Raw genomic sequence first — 16,215 nt, forward strand, 5'->3', positions numbered from 1 at the left:
TGTTGTTGTCTCTATCCACGTTAGATACTATCCTACTGTTGTGTTTGTGTCCATTGTTGTTGTCTCTCTCTATCCACGTTAGATACTATCCTACTGTAGTGTTTGTGTCCATTGTTGTTGTCTCTCTCTATCCACGTTAGATACTATCTTACTGTAGTGTTTGTGTCCATTGTTGTTGTCTCTATCCACGTTAGATACTATCTTACTGTAGTGTTTGTGTCCATTGTTGTTGTCTCTCTCTATCCTCGTTAGATACTATCTTACTGTAGTGTTTGTGTCCATTGTTGTTGTCTCTCTCTATCCTCGTTAGATACTATCTTACTGTAGTGTTTGTGTCCATTGTTGTTGTCTCTATCCACGTTAGATACTATCCTACTATAGTGTTTGTATCCGTTGTTGTTGTCTCTCTCTATTCACGTTAGATACTATCTTACTGTAGTGTTTGTGTCCATTGTTGTTGTCTCTCTCTATCCACGTTAGATACTATCTTACTGTAGTGTTTGTGTCCATTGTTGTTGTCTCTATCCACGTTAGATACTATCCTACTGTAGTGTTTGTATCCGTTGTTGTTGTCTCTCTCTATCCACGTTAGATACTATCTTACTGTAGTGTTTGTGTCCATTGTTGTTGTCTCTCTCTATCCTCGTTAGATACTATCTTACTGTAGTGTTTGTGTCCATTGTTGTTGTCTCTATCCACGTTAGATACTATCCTACTATAGTGTTTGTATCCGTTGTTGTTGTCTCTCTATATCCACGTTAGATACTATCCTACTATAGTGTTTGTGTCCATTGTTGTTGTCTCTCTCTATCCACGTTAGATACTATCTTACTGTAGTGTTTGTGTCCATTGTTGTTGTCTCTATCCTCGTTAGATACTATCTTACTGTAGTGTTTGTGTCCATTGTTGTTGTCTCTCTCTATCCTCGTTAGATACTATCTTACTGTAGTGTTTGTGTCCATTGTTGTTGTCTCTATCCACGTTAGATACTATCCTACTATAGTGTTTGTATCAGTTGTTGTTGTCTCTCTCTATTCACGTTAGATACTATCTTACTGTAGTGTTTGTGTCCATTGTTGTTGTCTCTCTCTATCCACGTTAGATACTATCTTACTGTAGTGTTTGTGTCCATTGTTGTTGTCTCTATCCACGTTAGATACTATCCTACTGTAGTGTTTGTATCCGTTGTTGTTGTCTCTCTCTCTCCACGTTAGATACTATCTTACTGTAGTGTTTGTGTCCATTGTTGTTGTCTCTCTCTATCCTCGTTAGATACTATCTTACTGTAGTGTTTGTGTCCATTGTTGTTGTCTCTATCCACGTTAGATACTATCCTACTATAGTGTTTGTATCCGTTGTTGTTGTCTCTCTATATCCACGTTAGATACTATCCTACTATAGTGTTTGTATCCGTTGTTGTTGTCTCTCTCTATCCACGTTAGATACTATCTTACTGTAGTGTTTGTGTCCATTGTTGTTGTCTCTATCCACGTTAGATACTATCCTACTATAGTGTTTGTATCCGTTGTTGTTGTCTCTCTCTATTCACGTTAGATACTATCTTACTGTAGTGTTTGTGTCCATTGTTGTTGTCTCTCTCTATCCACGTTAGATACTATCTTACTGTAGTGTTTGTGTCCATTGTTGTTGTCTCTATCCACGTTAGATACTATCCTACTGTAGTGTTTGTATCCGTTGTTGTTGTCTCTATCTATCCACGTTAAATACTATCTTACTGTAGTGTTTGTGTCCATTGTTGTTGTCTCTCTCTATCCACGTTAGATACTATCTTACTGTAGTGTTTGTGTCCATTGTTGTTGTCTCTATCCACGTTAGATACTATCCTACTATAGTGTTTGTATCCGTTGTTGTTGTCTCTCTATATCCACGTTAGATACTATCTTACTATAGTGTTTGTATCCGTTGTTGTTGTCTCTCTCTATCCACGTTAGATACTATCTTACTGTAGTGTTTGTGTCCATTGTTGTTGTCTCTTTCTATCCACGTTAGATACTATCTTACTGTAGTGTTTGTGTCCGTTGTTGTTGTCTCTATCCACGTTAGATACTATCCTACTGTTGTGTTTGTGTCCATTGTTGTTGTCTCTCTCTATCCACGTTAGATACTATCTTACTGTAGTGTTTGTGTCCATTGTTGTTGTCTCTATCCACGTTAGATACTATCCTACTGTAGTGTTTGTATCCGTTGTTGTTGTCTCTCTCTATCCACGTTAGATACTATCCTACTGTAGTGTTTGTGTCCACTGTTGTTGTCTCTCTCTATCCACGTTAGATACTATCCTACTGTAGTGTTTGTGTCCATTGTTGTTGTCTCTCTCTATCCACGTTAGATACTATCTTACTGTAGTGTTTATGTCCATTGTTGTTGTCTCTCTATCTACGTTAGATACTGTCCTACTGTAGTGTTTTTGTTCATTGTTGTTGTCTCTCTCTATCCACGTTAGATACTATCTTACTGTAGTGTTTGTGTCCATTGTTGTTGTCTCTCTCTATCCACGTTAGATACTATCCTACTGTAGTGTTTGTGTCCATTGTTGTTGTCTCTCTCTATCCACGTTAGATACTATGCTACTGTAGTGTTTGTGTCCGTTGTTGTTGTCTCTCTCTATCCACGTTAGATACTATCTTACTGTAGTGTTTGTGTCCACTGTCGTTGTCTCTCTCTATCCACGTTAGATACTATCCTACTGTAGTGTTTGTGTCCATTGTTGTTGTCTCTCTCTATCCACGTTAGATACTATCCTACTGTAGTGTTTGTGTCCGTTGTTGTTGTCTCTCTCTATCCACGTTAGATACTATCTTACTGTAGTGTTTGTGTCCATTGTTGTTGTCTCTCTCAATCCACGTTAGATACTCTCCTACTGTAGTGTTTGTGTCCGTTGTCGTTGTCTATCTCTATTCACGTTAGATACTATCCTACTGTAGTGTTTGTGTCCGTTGTTGTTGTCTCTCTCTATCCACGTTAGATACTATCTTACTGTAGTGTTTGTGTCCACTGTCGTTATATCTCTCTATCCACGTTAGATACTATCCTACTGTAGTTTTTGTGTCCGTTGTTGTTGTCTCTCTCTATCCACGTTAGATACTATCCTACTGCAATGTTTGTGTCCATTGTTGTTGTCTCTATTCACGTTAGATACTATCCTACATTAGTGTTTGTGTCCGTTGTTGTTGACTCTCTCTTTCACGTTAGATACTATCCTACTGTTTGTGTTTGTGTCCATTGTTGTTGTCTCTCTCTGTCCACGCTAGATACGATCATACTGTAGTGTTTGTGTCCATTGTTGTTGTCTCTCTCTATCCACGTTAGATACTATCTTACTGTAGTGTTTGTGTCCATTGTTATTGTCTCTATCCACGTTAGATACTATCCTACTGTAGTGTTTGTATCCGTTGTTGTTGTCTCTCTCTATCCACGTTAGATACTATCCTACTGTAGTGTTTGTGTCCATTGTCGTTGTCTCTCTCTATTCACGTTAGATACTATCCTACTGTAGTGTTTGTGTCCATTGTTGTTGTCTCTCTCTATCCACGTTAGATACTATCTTACTGTAGTGTTTGTGTCCATTGTTGTTGTCTCTATCCACGTTAGATACTGTCCTACTGTATTGTTTGTGTCCATTGTTGTTGTCTCTCTCTATCCACGTTAGATACTATCCTACTTTGTGTTTATGTCCATTGTTGTTGTCTCTCTCTATCCACGTTAGATATTATCCTACTGTAGTGTTTGTGTCCATTGTTGTTGTCTCTCTTTATCCACGTTAGATACTATCCTACTGTAGTTTTTGTGTCCGTTGTTATTGTCTCTCTCTATCCACGTTAGATACTATTCTACTGTAATGTTTGTGTCCATTGTTGTTGTCTCTATTCACGTTAGATACTATCCTACTGTAGTGTTTGTGTCCGTTGTTGTTGTCTCTCTCTATCCACGTTAGATACTATCCTACTGTTGTGTTTGTGTCCATTGTTGTTGTCTCTCTCTATCCACGTTAGATACTATCATACTGTAGTGTTTGTGTCCATTGTTGTTGTCTCTCTCTATCCACGTTAGATACTATCTTACTGTAGTGTTTGTGTCCATTGTTGTTGTCTCTCTCTATCCACGTTAGATACTATCTTACTGTAGTGTTTGTGTCCATTGTTGTTGTCTCTATCCACGTTAGATACTATCCTACTGTAGTGTTTGTGTCCACTGTTGTTGCCTCTCTCTATCCACGTTAGATACTATCCTACTGTAGTGTTTGTGTCCATTGTTGTTGTATCTCTCTATCCACGTTAGATACTATTTTATTGTAGTGTTTGTGTCCATTGTTGTTGTCTCTATCCACGTTAGATACTATCCTACTGTAGTGTTTGTATCCGTTGTTGTTGTCTCTCTCTATCCACGTTAGATACTATCCTACTGTAGTGTTTGTGTCCATTGTTGTTGTCTCTCTCTATCCACGTTAGATACTATCTTACTGTAGTGTTTGTGTCCATTGTTGTTGTCTCTCTCTATCCACGTTAGATACTATCCTACTGTAGTGTTTTTGTCCATTGTTGTTGTCTCTCTCTATCCACGTTATATACTATCCTACTGTTGTGTTTGTGTCCATTGTTGTTGTCTCTCTCTATCCACGTTAGATACTATCCTACTGTAGTGTTTGTGTCCATTGTTGTTGTCTCTCTCTATCCACGTTAGATACTATCCTACTGTAGTGTTTGTGTCCATTGTTGTTGTCTCTCTCTATCCACGTTAGATACTATCTTACTGTAGTGTTTGTATCCGTTGTTGTTGTCTCTCTCTATCCACGTTAGATACTATCCTACTGTAGTGTTTGTGTCCATTGTTGTTGTCTCTCTCTATCCACGTTAGATACTATCTTACTGTAGTGTTTGTGTCCATTGTTGTTGTCTCTATCCACGTTAGATACTATCCTACTGTAGTGTTTGTATCCGTTGTTGTTGTCTCTCTCTATCCACGTTAGATACTATCTTACTGTAGTGTTTGTGTCCATTGTTGTTGTCTCTCTCTATCCACGTTAGATACTATCTTACTGTAGTGTTTGTGTCCATTGTTGTTGTCTCTATCCACGTTAGATACTATCCTACTGTAGTGTTTGTGTCCGTTGTTGTTGTCTCTCTCTATCCACGTTAGATACTATCCTACTGTAGTGTTTGTGTCCGTTGTTGTTGTCTCTCTCTATCCACGTTAGATACTATCTTACTGTAGTGTTTGTGTCCATTGTTGTTGTCTCTCTCTATCCACGTTAGATACTATCTTACTGTAGTGTTTGTGTCCATTGTTGTTGTCTCTATCCACGTTAGATACTATCCTACTGTAGTGTTTGTGTCCATTGTTGTTGTTCTCTCTATCCACGTTAGATACTATCCTACTGTAGTGTTTGTGTCCATTGTTGTTGTCTCTCTCTATCCACGTTAGATACTATCTTACTGTAGTGTTTGTGTCCATTGTTGTTGTCTCTATCCACGTTAGATACTATCTTACTGTAGTGTTTGTGTCCATTGTTGTTGTCTCTCTCTATCCACGTTAGATACTATCTTACTGTAGTGTTTGTGTCCATTGTTGTTGTCTCTCTCTATCCACGTTAGATACTATCTTACTGTAGTGTTTGTGTCCATTGTTGTTGTCTCTATCCACGTTAGATACTATCCTACTGTAGTGTTTGTATCCGTTGTTGTTGTCTCTCTCTATCCACGTTAGATACTATCTTACTGTAGTGTTTGTGTCCATTGTTGTTGTCTCTATCCACGTTAGATACTATCCTACTGTAGTGTTTGTGTCCGTTGTTGTTGTCTCTCTCTATCCACGTTAGATACTATCTTACTGTAGTGTTTGTGTCCATTGTTGTTGTCTCTCTCTATCCACGTTAGATACTATCTTACTGTAGTGTTTGTGTCCATTGTTGTTGTCTCTATCCACGTTAGATACTATCCTACTGTAGTGTTTGTATCCGTTGTTGTTGTCTCTCTCTATCCACGTTAGATACTATCCTACTGTAGTGTTTGTGTCCATTGTTGTTGTCTCTCTCTATCCACGTTAGATACTATCTTACTGTAGTGTTTGTGTCCATTGTTGTTGTCTCTATCCACGTTAGATACTATCTTATTGTAGTGTTTGTGTCCATTGTTGTTGTTTCTCTCTATCCACGTTAGATACTATCTTACTGTAGTGTTTGTGTCCATTGTTGTTGTCTCTATCCACGTTAGATACTATCCTACTGTAGTGTTTGTATCCGTTGTTGTTGTCTCTCTCTATCCACGTTAGATACTATCTTACTGTAGTGTTTGTGTCCATTGTTGTTGTCTCTCTCTATCCACGTTAGATACTATCTTACTGTAGTGTTTGTGTCCATTGTTGTTGTCTCTATCCACGTTAGATACTATCCTACTGTAGTGTTTGTATCCGTTGTTGTTGTCTCTCTCTATCCACGTTAGATACTATCTTACTGTAGTGTTTGTGTCCATTGTTGTTGTCTCTCTCTATCCACGTTAGATACTATCTTACTGTAGTGTTTGTGTCCATTGTTGTTGTCTCTCTCTATCCACGTTAGATACTATCTTACTGTAGTGTTTGTGTCCATTGTTGTTGTCTCTATCCACGTTAGATACTATCCTACTGTAGTGTTTGTGTCCGTTGTTGTTGTCTCTCTCTATCCACGTTAGATACTATCTTACTGTAGTGTTTGTGTCCATTGTTGTTGTCTCTCTCTATCCACGTTAGATACTATCTTACTGTAGTGTTTGTGTCCATTGTTGTTGTCTCTATCCACGTTAGATACTATCCTACTGTAGTGTTTGTATCCACTGTTGTTGTCTCTCTCTATCCACGTTAGATACTATCTTACTGTAGTGTTTGTGTCCATTGTTGTTGTCTCTCTCTATCCACGTTAGATACTATCTTACTGTAGTGTTTGTGTCCATTGTTGTTGTCTCTATCCACGTTAGATACTATCCTACTGTAGTGTTTGTATCCGTTGTTGTTGTCTCTCTCTATCCACGTTAGATACTATCCTACTGTAGTGTTTGTGTCCATTGTTGTTGTCTCTCTCTATCCACGTTAGATACTATCTTACTGTAGTGTTTGTGTCCATTGTTGTTGTCTCTCTCTATCCACGTTAGATACTATCTTACTGTAGTGTTTGTGTCCATTGTTGTTGTCTCTATCCACGTTAGATACTATCCTACTGTAGTGTTTGTGTCCATTGTTGTTGTCTCTCTCTATCCACGTTAGATACTATCTTACTGTAGTGTTTGTGTCCATTGTTGTTGTCTCTATCCACGTTAGATACTATCCTACTGTAGTGTTTGTGTCCGTTGTTGTTGTCTCTCTCTATCCACGTTAGATACTATCCTACTGTAGTGTTTGTGTCCATTGTTGTTGTCTCTCTCTATCCACGTTAGATACTATCCTACTGTAGTGTTTGTGTCCATTGTTGTTGTCTCTCTCTATCCACGTTAGATACTATCTTACTGTAGTGTTTATGTCCATTGTTGTTGTCTCTCTATCTACGTTAGATACTGTCCTACTCTAGTGTTTTTGTTCATTGTTGTTGTCTCTCTCTATCCACGTTAGATACTATCTTTCTGTAGTGTTTGTGTCCATTGTTGTTGTCTCTCTATCCACGTTAGATACTGTCCTACTGTAGTGTTTTTGTCCATTGTTGTTGTCTCTCTCTCTCCACGTTAGATACTATCTTACTGTAGTGTTTGTGTCCATTGTTGTTGTCTCTATCCACGTTAGATACTATCCTACTGTAGTGTTTGTATCCGTTGTTGTTGTCTCTCTCTATCCACGTTAGATACTATCCTACTGTAGTGTTTGTGTCCGTTGTTGTTGTCTCTCTCTATCCACGTTAGATACTATCTTACTGTAGTGTTTGTGTCCATTGTTGTTGTCTCTCTCTATCCACGTTAGATACTATCTTACTGTAGTGTTTGTGTCCATTGTTGTTGTCTCTATCCACGTTAGATACTATCCTACTGTTGTGTTTGTGTCCATTGTTGTTGTCTCTCTCTATCCACGTTAGATACTATCTTACTGTAGTGTTTGTGTCCATTGTTGTTGTCTCTATCCACGTTAGATACTATCCTACTGTAGTGTTTGTATCCGTTGTTGTTGTCTCTATCCACGTTAGATACTATCCTACTGTAGTGTTTGTGTCCGTTGTTGTTGTCTCTCTCTATTCACGTTAGATACTATCTTACTGTAGTGTTTGTGTCCATTGTTGTTGTCTCTTTCTATCCACGTTAGATACTATCTTACTGTAGTGTTTGTGTCCACTGTTGTTGTCTCTCTCTATCCACGTTAGATACTATCCTACTGTAGTGTTTTTGTCCATTGTTGTTGTCTCTCTCTATCCACGTTAGATACTATCTTACTGTAGTGTTTGTGTCCATTGTTGTTGTCTCTCTATCCACGTTAGATACTGTCCTACTGTAGTGTTTTTGTCCATTGTTGTTGTCTCTCTCTATCCACGTTAGATACTATCTTACTGTAGTGTTTGTGTCCATTGTTGTTGTCTCTATCCACGTTAGATACTATCCTACTATAGTGTTTGTATCCGTTGTTGTTGTCTCTCTATATCCACGTTAGATACTATCTTACTGTAGTGTTTGTATCCGTTGTTGTTGTCTCTCTCTATCCACGTTAGATACTATCCTACTGTAGTGTTTGTGTCCATTGTTGTTGTCTCTCTCTATCCACGTTAGATACTATCCTACTGTAGTGTTTTTGTCCATTGTTGTTGTCTCTCTCTATCCACGTTAGATACTATCTTTCTGTAGTGTTTGTGTCCATTGTTGTTGTCTCTCTATCCACGTTAGATACTGTCCTACTGTAGTGTTTGTGTCCATTGTTGTTGTCTCTCTATCCACCTTAGATACTGTCCTACTGTAGTGTTTGTGTCCATTGTTGTTGTCTCTCTCTATCCACGTTAGATACTATCCTACTGTAGTGTTTGTGTCCATTGTTGTTGTCTCTCTCTATCCACGTTAGATACTATCTTACTGTAGTGTTTGTGTCCATTGTTGTTGTCTCTCTATCCACGTTAGATACTATCTTACTGTAGTGTTTGTGTCCATTGTGTTTGACTCTATCCACGTTAGATACTATCCTACTGTAGTGTTTGTATCCACTGTTGTTGTCTCTCTCTATCCACGTTAGATACTATCCTACTGTAGTGTTTTTGTCCATTGTTGTTGTCTCTCTCTATCCACGTTAGATACTATCTTTCTGTAGTGTTTGTGTCCATTGTTGTTGTCTCTCTATCCACGTTAGATACTGTCCTACTGTAGTGTTTTTGTCCATTGTTGTTGTCTCTCTCTCTCCACGTTAGATACTATCTTACTGTAGTGTTTGTGTCCATTGTTGTTGTCTCTATCCACGTTAGATACTATCCTACTGTAGTGTTTGTATCCGTTGTTGTTGTCTCTCTCTATCCACGTTAGATACTATCCTACTGTAGTGTTTGTGTCCATTGTTGTTGTCTCTCTCTATCCACGTTAGATACTATCCTACTGTAGTGTTTGTGTCCATTGTTGTCTCTCTCTATCCACGTTAGATACTATCTTACTGTAGTGTTTGTATCCGTTGTTGTTGTCTCTCTCTATCCACGTTAGATACTATCCTACTGTAGTGTTTGTGTCCATTGTTGTTGTCTCTCTCTATCCACGTTAGATACTATCCTACTGTAGTGTTTGTGTCCATTGTTGTTGTCTCTCTCTATCCACGTTAGATACTATCCTACTGTAGTGTTTGTGTCCGTTGTTGTTGTTTCTCTCTATCCACGTTAGATACTATCTTACTGTAGTGTTTGTGTCCATTCTTGTTGTCTCTCTATCCACGTTAGATACTGTCCTACTGTAGTGTTTGTGTCCATTGTTGTTGTCTCTCTCTATCCACGTTAGATACTATCTTACTGTAGTGTTTTTGTCCACTGTCGTTATCTCTCTCTATCCACGTTAGATACTATCCTACTGTAGTTTTTGTGTCCGTTGTTGTTGTCTCTCTCTATCCACGTTAGATACTATCCTACTGTAGTGTTTGTGTCCATTGTTGTTGTCTCTATCCACGTTAGATACTATCCTACTGTAGTGTTTGTGTCCGTTGTTGTTGTCTCTCTCTATCCACGTTAGATACTATCCTACTGTTAGTGTTTGTGTCCATTGTTGTTGTCTCTCTCTGTCCACGTTAGATACTATCATACTGTAGTGTTTGTGTCCATTGTTGTTGTCTCTCTCTATCCACGTTAGATACTATCTTACTGTAGTGTTTGTGTCCATTGTTATTGTCTCTCTCTATCCACGTTAGATGCTATCTTACTGTAGTGTTTGTGTCCATTGTTGTTGTCTCTTTCCACGTTAGATACTATCCTACTGTAGTGTTTGTATCCGTTGTTGTTGTCTCTCTCTATCCACGTTAGATACTATCCTACTGTAGTGTTTGTGTCCATTGTTGTTGTCTCTCTCTATCCACGTTAGATACTATCCTACTGTAGTGTTTGTGTCCATTGTTGTTGTCTCTCTCTATCCTCGTTAGATACTATCTTACTGTAGTGTTTGTGTCCATTGTTGTTGTCTCTATCCACGTTAGATACTATCCTACTGTAGTGTTTGTGTCCATTGTTGTTGTCTCTCTCTATCCACGTTAGATACTATCCTACTGTAGTGTTTGTGTCCATTGTTGTTGTCTCTCTCTATCCACGTTAGATACTATCTTACTGTAGTGTTTGTGTCCATTGTTGTTGTCTCTATCCTCGTTAGATACTATCTTACTGTAGTGTTTGTGTCCATTGTTGTTGTTTCTCTCTATCCTCGTTAGATACTATCTTACTGTAGTGTTTGTGTCCATTGTTGTTGTCTCTATCCACGTTAGATACTATCCTACTGTAGTGTTTGTATCCGTTGTTGTTGTCTCTCTCTATCCACGTTAGATACTATTTTACTGTAGTGTTTGTGTCCATTGTTGTTGTCTCTCTCTATCCACGTTAGATACTATCTTACTGTAGTGTTTGTGTCCATTGTTGTTGTCTCTATCCACGTTAGATACTATCCTACTGTAGTGTTTGTATCCGTTGTTGTTGTCTCTCTCTATCCACGTTAGATACTATCTTACTGTAGTGTTTGTGTCCATTGTTGTTGTATCTCTCTATCCTCGTTAGATACTATCTTACTGTAGTGTTTGTGTCCATTGTTGTTGTCTCTATCCACGTTAGATACTATCCTACTGTAGTGTTTGTGTCCGTTGTTGTTGTCTCTCTCTATCCACGTTAGATACTATCTTACTGTAGTGTTTGTGTCCATTGTTGTTGTCTCTCTCTATCCACGTTAGATACTATCTTACTGTAGTGTTTGTGTCCATTGTTGTGTGTCTCTATCCACGTTAGATACTATCCTACTGTAGTGTTTGTATCCGTTGTTGTTGTCTCTCTCTATCCACGTTAGATACTATCCTACTGTAGTGTTTGTGTCCATTGTTGTTGTCTCTCTCTATCCACGTTAGATACTATCTTACTGTAGTGTTTGTGTCCATTGTTGTTGTCTCTCTCTATCCACGTTAGATACTATCCTACTGTAGTGTTTGTGTCCATTGTTGTTGTCTCTCTATCCACGTTAGATACTATCTACTGTACTGTTGTGTTTGTGTCCATTGTTGTTGTCTCTCTCTATCCACGTTAGATACTATCTTACTGTAGTGTTTGTGTCCATTGTTGTTGTCTCTATCCACGTTAGATACTATCCTACTGTAGTGTTTGTGTCCATTGTTGTTGTCTCTCTCTATCCACGTTAGATACTATCCTACTGTAGTGTTTGTGTCCATTGTTGTTGTCTCTCTCTATCCACGTTAGATACTATCCTACTGTAGTGTTTATGTCCATTGTTGTTATCTCTCTATCTACGTTAGATACTGTCCTACTCTAGTGTTTTTGTTCATTGTTGTTGTCTCTCTCTATCCACGTTAGATACTATCTTACTGTAGTGTTTGTGTCCATTGTTGTTGTCTCTCTATCCACGTTAGATACTATCCTACTGTAGTGTTTGTGTCCATTGTTGTTGTCTCTCTATCCACGTTAGATACTATCTTACTGTAGTGTTGTCCATTGTTGTTGTCTCTCTATCCACGTTAGATACTATCTTACTGTAGTGTTTGTGTCCATTGTTGTTGTCTCTCTCTATCCACGTTAGATACTATCCTACTGTAGTGTTTGTGTCCATTGTTGTTGTCTCTCTCTATCCACGTTAGATACTATCCTACTGTAGTGTTTGTGTCCATTGTTGTTGTCTCTCTCTATCCACGTTAGATACTATCTGTAGTGTTTGTGTCCTGTTGTGTCTCTATCCACGTTGTCCTATTGTTTTTGTCCATTGTTGTTGTCTCTCTCTATCCACGTTAGATACTATCTTACTGTAGTGTTTGTGTCCATTGTTGTTGTCTCTATCCACGTTAGATACTATCCTACTGTAGTGTTTGTGTCCATTGTTGTTCTCTCTATCCACGTTAGATACTATCCTACTGTAGTGTTTGTGTCCATTGTTGTTGTCTCTCTCTATCCACGTTAGATACTATCTTACTGTAGTGTTTGTGTCCATTGTTGTTGTCTCTCTCTATCCACGTTAGATACTATCTTACTGTAGTGTTTGTGTCCACTGTTGTTGTCTCTCTCTATCCACGTTAGATACTATCCTACTGTAGTGTTTTTGTCCATTGTTGTTGTCTCTCTCTATCCACGTTAGATACTATCTTACTGTAGTGTTTGTGTCCATTGTTGTTGTCTCTCTATCTACGTTAGATACTGTCCTACTGTAGTGTTTTTGTCCATTGTTGTTGTCTCTCTCTATCCACGTTAGATACTATCTTACTGTAGTGTTTGTGTCCATTGTTGTTGTCTCTATCCACGTTAGATACTATCCTACTGTAGTGTTTGTATCCGTTGTTGTTGTCTCTCTCTATCCACGTTAGATACTATCTTACTGTAGTGTTTGTGTCCATTGTTGTTGTCTCTCTCTATCCACGTTAGATACTATCCTACTGTAGTGTTTGTGTCCATTGTTGTTGTCTCTCTCTATCCACGTTAGATACTATCCTACTGTAGTGTTTGTGTCCATTGTTGTTGTCTCTCTCTATCCACGTTAGATACTATCTTACTGTAGTGTTTGTGTCCATTGTTGTTGTCTCTCTATCCACGTTAGATACTGTCCTACTGTAGTGTTTGTGTCCATTGTTGTTGTCTCTCTATCCACCTTAGATACTGTCCTACTGTAGTGTTTGTGTCCATTGTTGTTATCTCTCTCTATCCACGTTAGATACTATCCTACTGTAGTGTTTGTGTCCATTGTTGTTGTCTCTCTCTATCCACGTTAGATACTATCTTACTGTAGTGTTTGTGTCCATTGTTGTTGTCTCTCTCTATCCACGTTAGATACTATCTTACTGTAGTGTTTGTGTCCATTGTTGTTTCTCTCTATCCACGTTAGATACTATCCTACTGTAGTGTTTGTGTCCATTGTTGTTGTCTCTCTCTATCCACGTTAGATACTATCCTACTGTAGTGTTTGTGTCCATTGTTGTTGTCTCTCTCTATCCACGTTAGATACTATCTTACTGTAGTGTTTGTGTCCATTGTTGTTGTCTCTCTATCCACGTTAGATACTGTCCTACTGTAGTGTTTTTGTCCATTGTTGTTGTCTCTCTCTCTCCACGTTAGATACTATCTTACTGTAGTGTTTGTGTCCATTGTTGTTGTCTCTATCCACGTTAGATACTATCCTACTGTAGTGTTTGTGTCCATTGTTGTTGTCTCTCTCTATCCACGTTAGATACTATCCTACTGTAGTGTTTGTGTCCATTGTTGTTGTCTCTCTCTATCCACGTTAGATACTATCCTACTGTAGTGTTTGTGTCCATTGTTGTTGTCTCTCTCTATCCACGTTAGATACTATCTTACTGTAGTGTTTGTGTCCATTGTTGTTTCTCTCTCTATCCACGTTAGATACTATCCTACTGTAGTGTTTGTGTCCATTGTTGTTGTCTCTCTCTATCCACGTTAGATACTATCCTACTGTAGTGTTTGTGTCCATTGTTGTTGTCTCTCTCTATCCACGTTAGATACTATCCTACTGTAGTGTTTGTGTCCATTGTTGTTGTCTCTCTCTATCCACGTTAGATACTATCTTACTGTAGTGTTTGTGTCCATTGTTGTTGTCTCTCTATCCACGTTAGATACTGTCCTACTGTAGTGTTTGTGTCCATTGTTGTTGTCTCTCTCTATCCACGTTAGATACTATCTTACTGTAGTGTTTGTGTCCATTGTTGTTGTCTCTCTCTATCCACGTTAGATACTATCCTACTGTAGTGTTTGTGTCCATTGTTGTTGTCTCTCTCTATCCACGTTAGATACTATCCTACTGTAGTGTTTGTGTCCATTGTTGTTGTCTCTATCCACGTTAGATACTATCCTACTGTAGTGTTTGTGTCCATTGTTGTTGTCTCTCTCTATCCACGTTAGATACTATCCTACTGTAGTGTTTGTGTCCATTGTTGTTGTCTCTCTCTATCCACGTTAGATACTGTCATACTGTAGTGTTTGTGTCCATTGTTGTTGTCTCTCTCTATCCACGTTAGATACTATCTTACTGTAGTGTTTGTGTCCATTGTTGTTGTCTCTCTCTATCCACGTTAGATACTATCTTACTGTAGTGTTTGTGTCCATTGTTGTTGTCTCTCTATCCACGTTAGATACTGTCCTACTGTAGTGTTTTTGTCCATTGTTGTTGTCTCTCTCTATCCACGTTAGATACTATCCTACTGTAGTGTTTGTGTCCATTGTTGTTGTCTCTCTCTATCCACGTTAGATACTATCCTACTGTAGTGTTTGTGTCCATTGTTGTTGTCTCTCTCTATCCACGTTAGATACTATCTTACTGTAGTGTTTGTGTCCATTGTTGTTGTCTCTATCCACGTTAGATACTATCCTACTGTAGTGTTTGTGTCCATTGTTGTTGTCTCTCTCTATCCACGTTAGATACTATCCTACTGTAGTGTTTGTGTCCATTGTTGTTGTCTCTCTCTATCCACGTTAGATACTATCTTACTGTAGTGTTTGTGTCCATTGTTGTTGTCTCTATCCACGTTAGATACTATCTTACTGTAGTGTTTGTGTCCATTGTTGTTGTCTCTCTCTATCCACGTTAGATACTATCTTACTGTAGTGTTTGTGTCCATTGTTGTTGTCTCTATCCACGTTAGATACTATCCTACTGTAGTGTTTGTGTCCATTGTTGTTGTCTCTCTCTATCCACGTTAGATACTATCTTACTGTAGTGTTTGTGTCCATTGTTGTTGTCTCTCTCTATCCACGTTAGATACTATCTTACTGTAGTGTTTGTGTCCATTGTTGTTGTCTCTATCCACGTTAGATACTATCCTACTGTAGTGTTTGTATCCGTTGTTGTTGTCTCTCTCTATCCACGTTAGATACTATCTTACTGTAGTGTTTGTGTCCATTGTTGTTGTCTCTCTCTATCCACGTTAGATACTATCTTACTGTAGTGTTTGTGTCCATTGTTGTTGTCTCTATCCACGTTAGATACTATCCTACTGTAGTGTTTGTGTCCGTTGTTGTTGTCTCTCTCTATCCACGTTAGATACTATCTTACTGTAGTGTTTGTGTCCATTGTTGTTGTCTCTCTCTATCCACGTTAGATACTATCTTACTGTAGTGTTTGTGTCCATTGTTGTTGTCTCTATCCACGTTAGATACTATCCTACTGTAGTGTTTGTGTCCGTTGTTGTTGTCTCTCTCTATCCACGTTAGATACTATCCTACTGTAGTGTTTGTGTCCATTGTTGTTGTCTCTCTCTATCCACGTTAGATACTATCTTACTGTAGTGTTTGTGTCCATTGTTGTTGTCTCTCTCTATCCACGTTAGATACTATCTTACTGTAGTGTTTGTGTCCATTGTTGTTCTCTCTATCCACGTTAGATACTATCCTACTGTAGTGTTTGTGTCCATTGTTGTTGTCTCTCTCTATCCACGTTAGATACTATCTTACTGTAGTGTTTGTGTCCATTGTTGTTGTCTCTCTCTATCCACGTTAGATACTATCCTACTGTAGTGTTTGTGTCCATTGTTGTTGTCTCTCTATCCACGTTAGATACTATCCTACTGTAGTGTTTGTGTCCATTGTTGTTG

This window comes from Tachypleus tridentatus, chromosome 6 (genome assembly GCF_004210375.1).
Source record: "Tachypleus tridentatus isolate NWPU-2018 chromosome 6, ASM421037v1, whole genome shotgun sequence".
NCBI lineage: Eukaryota > Metazoa > Arthropoda > Merostomata > Xiphosura > Limulidae > Tachypleus > Tachypleus tridentatus.